This window comes from Coptis chinensis, chromosome 3 (assembly GCF_015680905.1).
Source record: "Coptis chinensis isolate HL-2020 chromosome 3, ASM1568090v1, whole genome shotgun sequence".
NCBI classification, from domain to species: Eukaryota; Viridiplantae; Streptophyta; class Magnoliopsida; order Ranunculales; family Ranunculaceae; genus Coptis; species Coptis chinensis.
This window is the reverse complement of record NC_141458.1, coordinates 61,647,798-61,660,160: the sequence shown is the minus strand read 5'-3', so window position 1 is coordinate 61,660,160 and position 12,363 is coordinate 61,647,798.

The following is a 12,363-nucleotide window of genomic DNA, read 5'->3' as shown; positions in this document are numbered from 1 at the left end:
TATTATTTATATAGAGTGCATCTAAAAGACTTGGATGTTGCTGGAGGATAGGGTGGTTGATTCGGATGAGGAAATGGAGGACATGACATGTTTGGATGAAGATGCCTTGGAAAAGTGTACGTCTGAGTCAGAACGCATGTCAGTGTTGCATACCACACTGCACCATTACCATGTAACTTATTTAAGTTCCTGATGACGATCGAGCACCACTTGGACTTCATTATTCACCAACATCACAATATGTATAACATTGGAGGATAACATTGTGTTTAGACTAAACTAGATAACTGCAAGAAGTGGGGACGTGAGCGGAGAAGAGAGAGGGATAGATGGGTTTGTAGTGGGGAGAGAGAGAGTTAGGCTTTGTTGAGAAGGAAGGAGGGAGATGGAGAGGAAGAGTGAAGGAGGGAGATTGAGGACAGACATAAACCAACCAAACTCCCTTTTGTCCCACGTACCCCCATCCTAGATCATTCGCTCCGCTCACTTGAAAATACGTCCAATCTACTCAAGAAACAATATTTTTTTTTCGCTCTAATATTTTTTAGAGTTTATACGAAAATTGAAACACCCCCATAATTTCAAACGAAATAAAATCATTGTGAAGTAAACACCCTTGAACCAACCAAAATTATAATAGTATGCAGATACTAATTTCAAACAAATAAGATAAAAATAAAGTATTTGCAAACCAAGCAAAACCGGAACAATATCGATATATTAAATTCACATCAATAACTAACAAAATATAAAACATCCTCATAAAACATACTTTTGAAGCAAGAAAATCAAAGCAGAATCAATGCAAGCAAAATCTAAGCAAGAGAAACGAAAAACCATAAATTAAGAGAGATGAAAAACAATTTGTTAACAATTAATGGAGAGATGAGTGGAGTATTCTACTTACCCTAGCTAGTTTAGAATATCGCACAGCAGTAGTGAGAAAAGAGGGTGTACTAGCCAGTGAGGCAGTGAGGGAGAGAGGAGCTAGAGAAAGGGAGGTTTTGTTTCCTCAGATGAGCGGGGATATTGAGGTTTCCAAAAGGATCCATAATAATGATTCCTCAATAATGATAGATCGGGATTTTTTGGTTTCCAAATTTCGCCAAATTTTCGGGTTGCTTTGGTTTCCCTCTTTCGCAAAATTTTGAAATTTGTATTGACCAGTATGACCCTATGAAATTTGAGTATTAGAACCGATGGAAATTTGACTAAATTTCGTCAACCTTACCCAATTTGGGTCAAAGTCAGAACTAGTTTTTTGACCGGATCAGGTTAGACCACTAGTTCAAATAAAACCAGAGCGGTTCTTTGTTGGAGAAAAATTGCGTGCCATTAGTTTTGGTACAGCCCACACACCATAGATTTAGCGATATGATTATAACCTGTAATTATAATTGAGGCTACTAAAGGAAGTATTTGGTTGAATCAACACGGGCGGGTTAATTGAAAACTCCCAAGTTAAACACGTTTTTTAACATTTGAACAATCGAGTTGACCGGTTCACCGGTTCATAACTTGAATCGGGCAGTTCAAACCATATTACAAAATATCAAGATATGAGTGTTTATCGATACTCAATTTCTTTATATGTATCGTGGATATATCCCCATCTTTGGGGACATTTTATATTGTTTGATGGGAGGTTCAAGGTACATATCTTATCTTAACACTTAAACAAACTCAAAATTGTTAGGGCATTTATAAGTTTTGGTTTAGGCTAATTTTTTGTGGATATGATTTTCTGACTATTTTAAACATTGTCACAAATATTCAAAAAATAAATTTTTTATAAACTTGCTAAATACAGTATCAACAATGGTGAAAATGAACGGTCTACAATTAGCCAAATTTTATAAATTGTTAACTACATTAAACAAGTTTTGAATTTTTGGATTTTTTTTTTTATTTGTGAGAATGTTTAGAATAGTTAGGAGATCATATCAACAAAAAATTAGCCTAATTCAAAACTTATAAATGCCCTAACGATTTGAGCTTGTTTACGTGTTAAGCTAAAATATGTCCCTAGAACCCCTCCCTTGTTTGATATGCAAATATCGTAGATATACTAAAGCAGAGACCTATAATATTTTCTAATAGCCTACAATCCTACGTATATGGAATCTCTTTGGAGAGTTTGAGTATATTTCCGATTCTTATATTTGGAGAGTTTAAGTGTATTTCCAATTCTTATATATTTGATTAAATAAAAAAAATACTAAAAAATAGGTGATTTGTAGAAGGTAATTTCCTATTACGAATCAAACACTTTTAGTGTTCCAATTTTTATATATTTAATCAAATAAAAAAAAATTACTACAAATTAGGTGATTTGTAGAAACTAATTCTCTATTACAAATCATACAATTTTAGTGTCTATAATAAAGCACCGACTTATTTTGAATATATCCTTAACATGGCCTCAAAACATAGTTATTATACAAAAAATAACATCAAAAAATATATAATAGAAAATGAAAAAAATACAAAATAACGGCAAAACAATAATGACAAATATTTTAAAATATGTATTCTAAATGAAACTAACGTCAAAAAACAATTAATGGGGAATCAAAAAATGGATGCAAATGTATCGAACTAACCTCAAATAATATTTAACAGGAAATTGGAAACTGGATACAAATGCAAGCATTAAACTAATCTTAAAAAGTAATTAATATAAAATCGGAATATAGATACAACTGCATTAAACTAACTTCAAAAAATAATTAACAGGAAATCAAAACTTAGATAGAAATACATCAAACTAACATCAAAAAATAATTGTTGGAAAATCGAAAACTGGATGCAAATGCATTGAGCTAACTGCTAACCCTCAAAGATTAAATTAACGGGAAATCGGAAACTGGTTGCAACTGCATTGAACTAACCTCAAAGAAAAATTAATTATAAATTGGAAACATATAATGCAAATGTGTGGAACTAATCTTAGAAAATAATTAACGGAAAATCGGAAACCGGATGCAACTACACTGAACTAATCTAAAAAAATACACTGGATACAAAATCTCAAGAAGTAATTAACGGGAAATCGGAAACTGGTTGCAAATTCATTGAACTAACCTCAAACAATAACTAATCTCAAATAATAATTTACATTTCTTGAATTTTGATTAATACAATAATTATCTGGATGCAAATGCATTGAACTGACCTCGAAGAACAATTAACAGAAAATTGAAAATTGGATGCAAATGTATTGAACTAACCGAAAAAGAATAATTAACGAGAAATCAGAAATTTGATGTAATTGCATTGAACTGATCTCAAAAAATAAATAATGGAAATTAGAAATTGGATGTAACTGCATTGAACTAACATCAAAATATAAATAATGAAAAATCAGAAACTGGATGCAAATGCATTGAACTAACCTCAAAACATAGTTGGGTTATATGTTGTGGGAATGTCTCTATAAGTATAGTTTTGCATTTAAAATGGTGTTTATCTTATCTCTTTTCGTATGATTGGGATCTCTTTGCTATTCAAGTAGCTTCAATATATATGAACTTCGCCTTATTAGGTAATCTCACAAAATTTTAATCAAACTTCTATTATTAAACAACAAAATGAAGTTGAGGAGTTTTATCAAAGGTGAGTTATTTTTTTTAATGGAGAGTGATGATTTCACGTTATAAGAATTTGGTTGAGTAATCAATATAATATTAATATATAATAGTTATGCATATTTGCAAATATTTTTCAGAATAATTAATATAACAACACCCGTTCGTAGATAATCTTTGAAGATTTCACATAGCGAGCCATGCATAATTTAAAAAATAATTAACGGAAAATCGGGAACTGGATAATCTTCAATGATCCCACATAGTAAATTAAGCATAATTTAATTTTTATGTCATGTTTGCAAGAACACTACAAATGGATTAGTAGAAGTTGGTATTACACCACATTGGATAATTATAAGGAAATCAGAAACTGGATTCAAATACATAACTGAGCTTAAAGAGTAATTAACGGGAAATCAGAAACTTTATGTAAATGCAATAAACTAAACTCAAAAAGTAATTAACTAGAAATCGAAAACTGGATGCAATTGCATTAAACTAACGTCAGAGAATAACTAACGGGAAATCAGAAATTGGATGCAAATCCTTGAAAAATATTTAACGGGAAATCGGAAGCGGTATGTAAATACATCAAACAAACCTCAAATAATAATTAATGGGAAATCGGAAATTGGATACAAATGCATTGAACTTAACTCAAAAAATAATTAATAGAAAATTAAAAATTGAATGCAACTGCATTGAACTAACCTCATAGAATAATTAGTGGGTCGGAAACTAAATGCAAATGCATTTAAATAACCTCAAAGAATAGTTAATGGGAAATCAGAAATCAGATATAATTGTATCGAACTAACCTCAAAGCATAAATAATCAGAAACTAAATGCAGATGTATTGAACTAACCTTAAAAAGTTATTAACGGGAAATCGAAAACTGGATCCAAATGCAATGAACTAATCTCAAAGACTAATTAACGAAACATTGAAAAATGGATGAAATTGCACTGAACTAACCTAAATGAATAATTAACGGAAAATTATAAATTTGATGTAACTGCATTGAACTAACCTAAAAAAATAATTAACAGGAAATCGGAAACTTGATGCAAATGCATTAAACTAACCTCAAAGAACAATTAATAGGAAATCGGAAACTTGATGCAAATGCATTAAACTAACCTCAAAGAACAATTAACATAAAATCGGAAATTGGATGCAACTGCATTGAACTAACCTCAAAGAATAATTAATGGAAAATCAAAAACTGAATACAACTGTATTAAACTAAAATTAGAGATTAACTAATGGGAAATCAGAAATTGGATGCAAATGCATTGAAATAACCTTAAAAAATAGTTAACTAGAAATCGAAAGTCGGATGTAACTACATCGCACTGACCTCAAAGCATAAATGCCCACCTTTTTAGCCTTCTCACATGAGTAATTAGGAACCCAAAATGAAAGTGAGTTTATTAAAACAGACTCTTACATGTATGCAAACTGTATAGAAATTGTAAACTATCGAACTAACCTAGAAAAACAATTAACTGGAAATCGAAAACTGGATGCAGATGTATTGAACTAACCTCAAAGAGTAATTAATGGGAGATTGGAACCTGGATACAAATGCAATGAACTAATCTCAAAGACTAATTAACGAAGCATCGAAAATTGGATGCAACTGTACTGAATTAACCTTAATGAATAACTAACGAGAAATCATAAAGTGGATGCAATTGAATTGAACTAACCTCAAATAATAATTAATGAGAAATTTGAAACTTATGCAACTACATCGAACTAACCTCAAAGAATAATTAATGAGAAATTGGAATTTGGATGTAACGTACTACATTAAACTAACCTCAAAGAATAATTAATGGAAAATTAGAAACTTGATGCAAATGCATTGAACTAATAACCCTAAAACATATTTGTATTATATGTAGGGGGAATAAATGTCTCGACAAATATAGGTTTGCATTTTAAATAGTGTTTATTATAATTTTTATTGTGATTGAGAATGCCTTGCTATTCAAGTAGCTTCAATATTATCTTCGCCACATTAGGCATTCTCACAAAACTTCAATCAAACTTCTATTATTAAACCTAACAATAAAAAGAAGTCGATGAGTTTTATCAAGGTTTGGTGCTTCCTTTTTATAGAGAGCGGTGCAAGAAATTTAAATGAGTAATTAATATAATTTTTATATCTCATAGCTATGCATAGTTGCTAATATTTGTCAGAATAATTTAATATAATGGCACCCGTTCGTAGGACACGTTTATGTAATAAATCTTTTCAAGTGGGAGTAGTGTATTCTTTGAGGATATGGAAGCAATCAATATGTTTTAGTGATTTGAACACATTAGTACGTAAGCCGAACGGTGATGATTTACCGCTAAATCACCATAAATCTAATAAAACTATTATACAAGCTAGATCGAGTTTAAGATAATTCTATTTGGAAATTACGGATTAATATCCTAAACCACAAAGTGATGATGATATCTCAATTTGATCCCTTAGTTTCCAAGTACTTATGCACTATAATCGTTGGTCATTAACGTATTTCGGTTTATTTTCAATAAAAATATATTCTTATTCGAAAATTTGTGTGAGATATTTTATAAAGCCTTTTCAACACATAAAATATCAAGAAATGGGCCTGAGCCCCCTCATTCCAATCCGGTTACATATAACCTCCTCGTATTCGACCAGTCCCATATAACCTCCCTATTATTCATGCCTATCCAAATAACCTTCGTGTTTTTTAGATTAGGAAAGAAATCACAGTCTCTTTCTCATTTTTCTTTTGATATATCATGATATATCATTTATATTTATTTGAAATATGATGGTAAATATTAAATAAGATTGTTATTTAAACTAAATATCCCCAAATATCACAATATATCCTAAAATATCGTAAATATCATCAAAATATTTATGATATTTACAGTTGTATATATCTCTAAACTTATCGCGATATTTATATGAGGGCGTTTTTATATATCTTTTGCTTAAATGAGATATTTATCGCGATATTTTGTACTATGGTTCAAACCGTCAAAAAACTCGTTCAACCCGGTTCAATAGTAAAAAGTCAACTTGGGGAGTTTCGAATCCCGGTCAAATAGGAGGAGTTGTAAAACCATTTATTTTTTCAAAATAAGCTGGGGTTAAGGCAGACCCCATCTGTATATAACCAAAGTTACATTCCACTCTAAGAGTATGATCATTAGAGGGAGCAACTATTACAAACTAGTTAATCTACTAATCCCCTATTAAGCAAGCCTAACAAGTTACATTATAAGAATAATCTTAAATTACCAAGCCAAACCCAAAATTTGATAGCCACCTTATGGGCGGTTCAACACTTCAGCTATTGTTGCAAAACCAATAAGGATTAGTCCGACCCGAACTTCACCATGTTAACCCACAGTTTTCATGTAATCATCCATGTCCAGTTGTCCACCAACCAGCTTCAAACCTGATTTTGCATCTACATTGTGTAGAAAGTTCGTTGATAGAGATAATGAGTTTTCCATCCAACGATCGATATCCTTCTCTGCCCGAAAAGTGCAACTATGAAAAGCACAAGCCAAATCTGCAATTTCTTATATTGTTTCAAGCCAATTTGAAGTAGATCAAGTCCCAAACTCAAGACCATGCTTACAAGTAGGGCAGGGAATGGGCCGGGTTCGGGTCGAATATGGCTATTTCCGAATCCGAACCTGAATAGTTTGACAATATCTGAACCCGAATCCAAATCAAATTTAAATTCTCAATCCGAACCTAACTCGAACTCGAAGCAACCCGATCGGATAACACTCCAAATTAAAAAAACAGATCCAAACCTGAATCCAAATAAACAAGCGAATATGAAAATCGACCCGAACTAGAACTATTATTCAGATTTGGGTCGGGTCCGGTTTGGATAAAACCTGAACCAATTCCCTGCCCTACTTACAAGGGCTCTGTCAACCCTTGCTAGCATTCCATGAATTAATAAGAGATATGGACACATCAGAGATGATACTGACCATGATGTGTATTGGTGTAGGTTTTACAATTCATTGTGTAAACGCTTTAAAAAGGTTCGACTATTTAAATTGGATACACAAAATGATCACATTGCACTTTTTAACTTTTTTACTTTGGATACACAAAAAGCTCTACACAAAATGATCACACATACTTTTTGGTTTTTTTTGGACGACCTGTGATACAGTTGCCCAATGCAACATGGTGGTTTAGATAGTAGTCACTATGGTTAATTCTCTAATTCATGTCTCTCTCGCTCGGAATGAAACGATTAACATCATGTTAGTTTAGATGACGAGATTACTATTCTTAATCGTCAGATAGGCTCAGTCATAAATGAACAATATTTTTTCGTGTCCTATTTGTATGTGATGGTGATGGTGTTGTAAGTGATACATGGTGTAAAACTAATAAAACAAAAACAAATAACTCAAATAAAATAGATGGGATAAAAAATATGAGCAAACAAATAATAAATATAGAAAAATATAAGCTAAATATAAGCACTTAAGTTGGGAATGCGCAGTTAAATCGGTACTCGGTCACTACTCGTTTGAAGAGTGACTAGGTGTAATTGGTCGGGGACTAATCGACATTAATCGGCCAATTTTTCAAAACACTATATTTCTTTAACATCATAATGAACTCAATTAATCAATAAACTGTTGGCTTTATCCCTCACATGAGGAGGAAAGGATTTCATTATGCGTGGAAATGTTTGAGCGCGACTCGCGCTCAGATTGGCCTCGACCAAGGTGTGACCCGCGCCCATGCCGTGGAAGACTTCCAGTACCTTCAGCGCGACCCGCGCTCAGTTTGTTCTTGCCCGAGGCGCGACTTGCTCCCAAGTCTATTTTCAGAAGAAATTTGGGACCGCGAGTTTGCAATAAGAGTTAGAGTTTTTGGCAAAACCTAACACCAAGAAAACACAAGAGAGGCAGCACAAAAGTCAGAGAAAACCCAATCTTGAAAGCTATCAAGATTGAGAGATAACTTTTACAGAGAGGCAACCCTGTAAAGAGATAAGAGTGATTTAGTAAGGTGAGAGACTGAAAGGAGAGATTGTAATCTTCCTTCCCACTTTATAAAGAACTAGCTCTTGTGGAAGTAGGCACCATTGGCCGAACCACGGTATATCTTTGTGTTGTGGTTTGCTTTTACTGCTTTACATTATTATTTGTTGTTAATAGTTGTTTAGCGAGTTGGGCATGTTAGTATAGGTTGTAGTTGATATTTAGAATTTGTCTGGAGTTGAATTGTGTTCAAATACAAGTTATCTGTGTAGTGGGGGAATCGATTGGTATTGGTATAAACCCTAACATAAACAATCAAAACACTCAATCAGCTAAAATAAATAGAGAGGAATGAAGTGTTGATTGATCGGCAAAATGTCGAGTTAGATGTTTAACAGGGGAATAGTCAAGTGAGCGGAGTGAACGATTTGGGCAGAAGGGGAGGGGGGTTATGCGGACAAAAATGAAATTGGTTGGTTTCTGTCTGTCTGTCCTCACCTATCCCTCTCTCTTTCTTCCTCTCCCTCTCCCTCTCAACCAAACCCTAACTCTCTCTCTTTCCCCACCCACAAACCCATCTCTCCCTTTTTGTTCTCCACCCTCCGCTCAAGCCCCCATTGCTTAGCAGTTATCTAGTTAATCGAGTGAGCGGAGCGAACGATCTTGGCAGAAAGAGGGGTATGCGGACAAAAACTAAGTTGGTTGGTTCTCTTCTTCGCCCCCAATACCCTTTCTCCTTCACCCAACTCTCTCTCTCCCCACAGCTCTGCTCACTCCCCACTGCCATGTAGTATACTAGTACAATTACTCGGCTAATTGGCACGTATTAATCGGTGGAGTACTTGAGGAGTTTTTGAGCCCAATTGTGACCGAGAATTAAATTGTTAGTCGGGTCGGCTAAGCAGCGAGTACTTGGGATGGTAAATGAGTAAACATGGTAGGAGTCTATAGCCCGCTCATAGTTGCTTGGGATTTGCATCGGGCCAGGCAAAGCCAAACATTTCTAGGCTGGGCTTGGACTTTGTTTCCGGTTTTAGGCTAAATGTTGATCCGAACCCTACACGGCTACACCAAATAACCCGTAACAAATTTTGAAATTTCATTGAAATTTGAAATCTATGCATTACAACCCATGTTCTCAAACTCAAAATTCCCCTCGCTCAACTCAACTTTCTAGTAACTCCTCCCTCAACTACTCTCTCCCTAGTCTCACTAACTTACAAGTTTCAATAACTCCTCCCTCAACTACTCTCTCCCTAAACTATTCCAAGGTAACCCATAATTCTTTCTCATTCTCCTCAATAATGATCCGCACACATAGTTGAAGTGCATTTTGATAGCACAACTACCTTATCTCCACACTTCACTTACTCTCTTCTCTTCAGTCTCACTAGATAAAGGCGTCTCTATTGAAGAAGAGCCTGAGGTTCCTCCTCAAATGGTTGAATACCCCAGGATTGAAACTCCCCAAGGTATATATGCAATTTTAAAGTGAAAGTTTTAGTTTTTAGATTTTTTTGGTGATTTGAGATGATGGTATAGATAATTTTGATTGTTAGCATTTCTAATGTGCCATTTGTCTAGGATCAGTAATTAGTAATCCGTTGGTCATCAAATGTGAAAGGTAAAGAAAACTTGAATGGATTAATTTTCCAACATATGGTTAAAAACAAGCATGTTTTGAATTTACGTGTTGTGCAAACACAATTAAGCTGAGTCTCATGATGGTTCATCTAATTGTGTAATTTACTACAAGTGACTAATTGTATAATTTACTACAAGGTTAATGAATGTTTCTGCTTTCTATAGATACATTTGAAGTTTCTTGGTGCACACTACTTTCTTACAGTACTCTGTCCAACTTATAATTCAGTTCAATGAAATATATACAAATTTATACACTAAGTTGTTGCAGACAATGTTTAAGTCCCCTTAAAGTATTAATCTCATTGAGACTAGATAAACAAAACTAAGGGACCCTTAAGGTCTTAAATGATGTTTGATGTATTTTGTCTCCTTCTCCTTCAAAAGGTTCTTGCGGCCATTCTTTGAGTCTCGTGATGGTTCATCTTCTTTGTATAATACCTTAGTTAGTATTTTAGATTCTCATTGCTCACCTGTCATGTGGAATGTAGTATGTACCTGACCTTGAAATAATTGGTGATCCTAATAAATGAGTGAAGTTCTTGGTACTATCTTGATCGTTCATGAGACAAGCAGTGTACGTGGTAGGAGCCATGTTACATGCCCGGTTTGCAGTCGATGGATACAATATGTGTGTGTGTGCTTGAACAGACAAAGCTTTGTTAAATTTGTAATCTCTATTGATGTAGGTGCTGTTAAATCTCCATGGATAGAGTGCTAATAAATAGATCACATTTGTATATGCAGGATGACCACATTTCTTCCTTACTCTTGGCTGGAGAGGTAACTATCCTCAATTAATTAATCTTATTATTAGTTTTTTAGTATTTTCAGATTGTTAATTTATTTTAGAATCACTAACTCTTCTAATTGACTAACAGCCTAGACCAATTGTGATCACACATGACCACAATTTGAAACTAAAGCTACGGGAGCTGTCGAAGACCCAAGAGAAGATGATCGAAGATATGTGCTTCAAGTAGCTGAGGAACATTGGACATTTTCAAGCGGATAAACACCTTGTATCTGCTTTAGTAGATCGTTGGAGGTCGGAGACCAATTCTTTTCATTTTACTGCTTTCGAGATGACCATTACGCTTGAAGATGTAGCGTATATACTGGGCTTAAATGTGTTTGGGAAAGCGGTGGTCGGGAAATCTAAATTGTCTGCAAGTCGAGCATGTAAAAATTATTTGGGTGCACAACCTTCAAAGACAGCAGTACTAGGGAAGAGTGTTAAACTATGTTGGTTGACACAGACATTTTCCACAGTTCAAGCTGGTTTAAATGTTGACGAAAGACAACGCACAATAACGTATGTGCTCTTCCTAATTGGAAGCACAGTTTTTTCAGAGCCCGGAGGCCATAATGTACAAACTAAGTACCTACCTCTCCTTGCAAATACGCTCAAGTGTGGTCAGTATGCTTGGGGCAGTGCTGTTCTTGCATTCTTATTCAACGACTTTTGGAGGCGTCACTTGGCGCGGAACCAAACATGCATGGTCGAAGAAGTAATTGCATTGTTTTGAATTTGTGTGGCTCTTTCTACTGTTGTTCGGTAGGTATTTTTGGTTCCAAACTTAATCGCTTTTAATTATTAACTGTGTATTGATGAATTGTTGTTCCCTAATGAAAATTTGGTTGTAGTCGTGGTTTTATGAGAGGTTTAGCAAATGGCAACCGAGGCGTCAACTAGCGATTGTATTCCCTGCTGCTTGCCGATGGAACACCTCCTTAAACCGACCTTGCAAGCACACATACGGATTTTTGAGTGAGGAGTTAGACAAACTTCGGGAAGATCAGGTTAGTTGTGTGTTTGATTCTCAATTCAACTTTTTAGCAGTCATGTGAAAAAGTAGTTAATAATACCAGTCATATTATATATATCTAACATGAAGCCATCCTTTATGATTATGAGTCAGGTATTCTTGAATTTAAAATAAATGTATACGTTAAATATAAACTAACGTGTATTTCATTAGGTAATTTGGCTGCTGTGGGATTCATGGGGGGATGTTCCTAAGTTAGCCCTGGATTCTTCTTGTATTCAACCCTTGTCTACATGGTTGATCCACTTTGACATCCTCGAGAGGTTTATGATCGAGA